The sequence below is a fragment of the Capra hircus genome, chromosome 7 (genome assembly GCF_001704415.2).
Source record: "Capra hircus breed San Clemente chromosome 7, ASM170441v1, whole genome shotgun sequence".
Classification (NCBI taxonomy): Eukaryota; Metazoa; Chordata; class Mammalia; order Artiodactyla; family Bovidae; genus Capra; species Capra hircus.
The window spans coordinates 96574362-96580024 of NC_030814.1; positions in this window are offsets into that span (position 1 = coordinate 96574362).

Consider the following 5663-nt stretch of genomic DNA (forward strand, 5'->3'; position numbering starts at 1 on the left):
CACTTCATGGCAAATAGAAGGGGGAAATGTGGAAGCAGTGACAGATTTCCTCTTTTGGAGGCTCTAAAATCACTGCAGATAGTGACTGCAGCCTTTGAATTATAAAGCTATGACAAACCTAGACTGTGCTAAAAAGCAAAGACTTCACTTTACCGACAAAGGTCCACATAGTCAAGGCTATGGTCTTTCCAGTAGTCATGTATGGATGTGAGAGTTGGACCATAAAGAAGGCAGAGTACTAAATAATTGATGTTTTCAAACTGTGGTGCTGGAAAAAACTATTGAGAGCTCCTTGGACAGCAAGATCAAACCTGTCGATCTAAAAGGAAATCAACCCTGAATTCTTGTTGGAAGGACTGTTGCTGAAGCTGAAACTCTAATACTTTGGCCACCTGATGCGAACAGTCAACTCATTGTAAAAGACCCTGATGCTGGGAAAGATTGAAGGCAGAAGGAGAAGAGAGCAACAGAGGATGAGATGGCTGGATGGTATCACCGATTCAGTGGACATGAACTTGGACAAACTCTGGGAGATAGTGAGGGACAGGGAGGCCTGGTGTGCTGCAGTCCCTGGGGCCACAAAGAGTTGGATACGACTTGGCAACTAAACGACAACTAGTTTTGTCATAGCTTTCCTTCCAAGGAGCAAACATCTTTTAATTTCATGGGTGCAGTCACCATCTGCAGTGATTTTGGAGTCCAAGAAAACAAAATCTGTCACTTCTGCCACTTTTTCCCCTTCTATTTGCCATGAAGTAATGGGACCAGATGCTATGATCTTAGTTTTTTCAATGCTGAGTTTCAAGTCAGCTTTTTCACTCTCCTCTTTCACCCTCATCAAGAGACTATTTGCTCTTCACTTTCTGCCATAAGGATGGTGTCATCTGCATCCAGGACTGATCCAATCATAGGAGGCACTGTGGATTATCTACTCAGCAGTCATTGCCACCATTACATGTTCCTTTTTAACAGAACCTTGATTATTTTAATATTTAGGGCAGCAATATACCTGGTCCCAAGGGTCAGTACAGATTGATCTCAGCCCAGTGAGTCTCAACTGGGCATGATTTATCCCCACCACTAGTGACATATGGGAATGTCTGGAGACATTTTTGATTGCAGTAACTTGGGCAAGGGGGGATGCTACTGGCATCTAAGCAATAGATGTCAGGGATGCTGCTAAACAGCTGCTAGACAGCACTGACATACACAGCAGAGTCATCCATCCCTAAATATTAGTAGTGATGAGGTTGAGAAACCCTGGTATAAACCAGCCATAGTGATCTCCTTCCTGTTTGCTAGAAATTGGTTTTGGATAGATATTTGGACTAGTTCTAGCCACTGAAATGTAAGAGACACCTGCTGGAACATACTTTTTCTCCTTGATAAAAAACAAAGACAAATTCAAGGAGACCTTGCCAATTACTCCCTAGTTTTAGCTGCTATCATATAATAATATGATGCTTACAAAGGAGATAGCATGGAAATACTAAGGATGAAAGAGTGAAAAGTGAGAATTAAGCTGGGCTTTATGATGCTGCTAGGTTATGACTATAACCAACCCTTGAACTTTTCCATATGTAAGACAAATGAACTCCTTTTGTTAAGCCACTTTGGGTCAGGCAATCTGTTACTTGTAGCCTAAAGCATTTTTCCTTATGAACCAACCGTGTTTCTTCTCCACTCTCCGTCAAAGCAGTGAGATCCCAGAATCATTCATCTAGAAGCCATTACAAATGTGTGCTTTCTGATCTAAACAAGACCTCCCAGGCCACCTGGAACTCACTCTTCCTATCCCTAGCCAACTTCCCCATGTGGGGAGTTCCAGTTTCTCAGTTCTTTCTTCAATCTGCATCCCCTTTCTCTATATACGGTAGAAGACCTCATTTCCTACTTCTCAGAGAAAATAAACACCAGCTGATGAAAACACCCTCAGCCTTCTGACATCTCTTACAGATATACCTACATCCATACTCATCTTTGATTCCTTCCCTCATTGATGCTCATCGTCTCCTCTCTTCTTCCACAATGGCAGAGGGGTCCCTCCTCTTGTTTAAAACTAACCTCCCCCTCTGTGCTTTGGACCTTGTCCCCCTCATGCCTCTTTGGGAACCTTTCTCCACTGATTGTCTCCCCTCTCTCCTGAGTCTTTCACCTTTCTCACATCCTCACCTTCCTCGGGTGAGGAAAGATGCTCTTTGCTCATGCTAAAGATAGATGCGCAAACTTTTTCTAGATTTTTCAGGCTAGATCCAGTGACAGATAGATGATAGAATCGTGCTTGTGCTAAGTCACTTCAGTCGTGTCTGACTCTTTGCAAACCTATGCACTGTAGCCCGCCAGGCTCCTCTGTCTATGGGATTTTCTAGACAAGAATACCGGAGTGGGTTGCCATGCCCGCTTCCAGGGGATCTTCTCAACCCAGGGAAGAGACCCGTGTCTCTTACATCTCCTGCATTGCAGGTGGGCTCTTTACCACTGAGCCACTGGGGGAGCCCAGATGATAGCATAGACAGACGTGGATCCATTTGTGCGATGTACGTATAAAGGGTTATATGTGTACATCTCTTTAGAAACGCAAAGACTTTCTCTAGCTCACCGGCCATATAAAAACAGGTTGTGGGAAGGATTTGACAGCCCCATCCCAAGCTATGGGCTTCCCTAGTGGTTCAAACGGTAAAGAATCAGCCTGAAATGCAGGAGACCTGGGTTCAATCCCTGAGTCAGAAAGATCCCTGGAGAAGGGCTGCTGCAACTAAGTCGTTTTAGTCATGCCCAACTCTTAGTGACCCCATGGACTGCAGCCTATCAGGCTCCTCCATCCATGGGATTTTCCAGGCAAGAGTACTGGAGTGGGGTGCCATTGCCTTCTCCAATGCACGAAAGTAAAAAGTGAAAGTGAAGTCACTCAGTCATGCCCAACTCTTAGTGACCCAATGGACTGCAGCCTACCAGGCTCCTCAGTCCATGGCATTCTCCAGGCATGAGTACTGAAATTGGTTGCTATTCCCTTCTCCAGCGGAGAAGGCAATGCCACCCCACTCCAGTACTCTTGCCTGGAAAATCCCATGGACAGAGGCTACAGTCCATGAGGTCACAAAGAATCAGACATGACTGAGTGATTAATGTTTTCACTTTCACACTTTCCCAGGCTATAGCTTACTGGACCCCATGATAAAGAGAGAAAGACGGCAGATTGTAGGAAAATGGCCACCTGCACTTGTCTCAGTTCCCCTTCATGCTCTACCTTAATCTATCTGCCTCTTTGAACCCAAAATCTGCTGGGACCCATAGCAGATGGGTGGGCATGAGAGAGATACCTCGGGGGGAAGCCCCAAAGGGAAATCTGGGTTTGAAATGTCTCCCCCCATGCACCAGGTGGAAAGTTTCAAGATAAACTGAAGAGAACTCTAGGTGAAAATTAGACATAGTTCATCCTATGAAGAGTTTGACTCTCAGGCGCCATGAACCTCCTGGATAAGGTCAGCATCATTCATGTGTGTGTGTGTGTGTGTGTGTCTGTCTGTCTGTCTGATCATTCCATGTGTGTGTATCTCTGATCCATCTGGATCCCAAGAACTTCAAGAGGAGCTCTGCTCCTGAATCTAGAAGAAAGCAAGGAGACTGGGGAGCATGGGGGTGCCTCTGCACGCCTGCCTAGTACACACAGGAACCCCCTTGGGTAAAGAATCCATCTTCTTTCATCACTTGGGAAACTGTCACCACTCAGAGTTCTCAATTCCCAAATCTGAGTCCCTAAGAAAAATGACAGCCCTTGAAAAGACTCAACAGGTGGAAAGAGTATGGTCAACATAATAGTCACCCAGCAAAATTGAGCTGCTGGAGTAGACGGACAACAACATTAAAAAATAATAATAGGGCTTCCCTAGTAGTTCAGTGGTAAAGAATCCACCTGCTAATTAGGGAGACACAGGTTTGATCCCTGACCCAGGAGGCCCACGTGCCACAGAGCAACTAAGCCCGAGCACCACAACTCCTGAGCCTGTGCCCTAAAGCCTAGGCCCACACTCCACAGCAGGAGAAGCCTCTGCAATGGAAGCCAACGCACCACAACTAGAGAATAGTCTGAGCAGCACCAAAGACCCAGCACAGGCAAAAAATAAAATATGTAACTGAATCAAATTATTTTTTAAAAGAAGAATGATACAAAAGAAGAATGCAAAGAGATTCAAGTTCAGCACCAAATGTTCTATGGAAATAAATAGAATAAATAAAAAGAGTAATTTTACTGGATGAATCAAAGAAGATGATCATTGTTAAGAGACAAATTAATGAGTTAAAAGACCATGTGGAAGAAGCATCTCAAAAAAAAAAAAGCAGAACAAAATGCAAAAGATGAAAACCATGAGGGGAAAAAATCAGCCTTGAAGACCCAGGAGATCTGCTATGGGAATAATTGGGAGAAGGAGTTGGAAGAGTATGGGGCACCCATGTCAGGTCTCTTCTACCGCAGAAGTTCTCCCTGCTACAATCACATTCTAGTTCTCTTCATAGCCAAAATTCTAGAAAAACTGTTTACACACTGCTGTCCCCACTTCCTCCTACCCCCTCACTGCTCAGCCCACTGTAGTCGGATTTCTGTTTCCAACACATCCAAGAAATGGCTCAGTGTCCCAAATGATCCCTCAATACCAAGTCCACTGACTGCTTCTCAATTTTTCTAATTTGACCTTTGGGTCACATTTCACTCTGTTCATCCTCATTTCTACTTTTTTTTGACAACCAAAATTTTTAGGGGTTTTTTCCAGCTTTATTGAGATTTAATTAACAAATAAAATTTGTATATATTTAAGATGTACAATATGATGATTTATCTATATATGCCTTATCCCCTTTCCTTCTTTTTTTTGTTTTTGCTTCTGCTTGTGGCTGTGCCGGATCGTTGTTGCTGCCCACAGGCTTTCTCTAGTTGTGACGAGCGTGGGCTACTCTCTCGTTTTGGTGCACAGGCTTCTCATTTCAGTGGCTTCTCTTGGTGCAGAGCACAGGCTCTAGGAGCATGGGCTTCAGTAATTAGTTGTGCCTCTTGGGCTCTGTGAGTATGGTTTCAGTGTTTCTGCCCTCTGATGCCCTCTTGCAACACCTACCATCTTACTTGGGTTTCTCTTACCTTGGGCGTGGGGTATCTCTTCACGGCTGCTCCAGCAAAGCACAGCCGCTGCTCCTTACCTTGGATGAGGAGTATCTCCTCCCGCCACCCTTCCTGACCTCCAACGTGGGATGGCTCCTCTAGGCCCTCCTGCACCCGCACAGCCACCACTCCCTGGGCGTGGGGTTGCTCCTCCTGGCCACCGCCCTGGCCTTGGACATGGGGTAGCTCTCAGCCACGCTTAGTGCGCCAGGCCACCGCCGCTGCCTGTGCTTAGTGCACCGGCCCGCCGCTGCGGGGCAACCCAAGATGGGCGGGTCATGGTGGAGAGGTCTGACAGAATGTGGTCCACTGGAGAAGGGAGTGGCAAACCACTTCAGTATTCTTGCCTTGAGGACTCCATGAACAGTATGAAAAGGCAAAATGGTAGGATACTGAAAGAGGTACTCCCCAGGTCAATAGGTGCCCAATATGCTACTGGAGGTCAGTGGAGAAATAACTCCAGAAAGAATGAAGAGATGGAGCCAAAGCAAAAACAATACCCAGCTGTGGA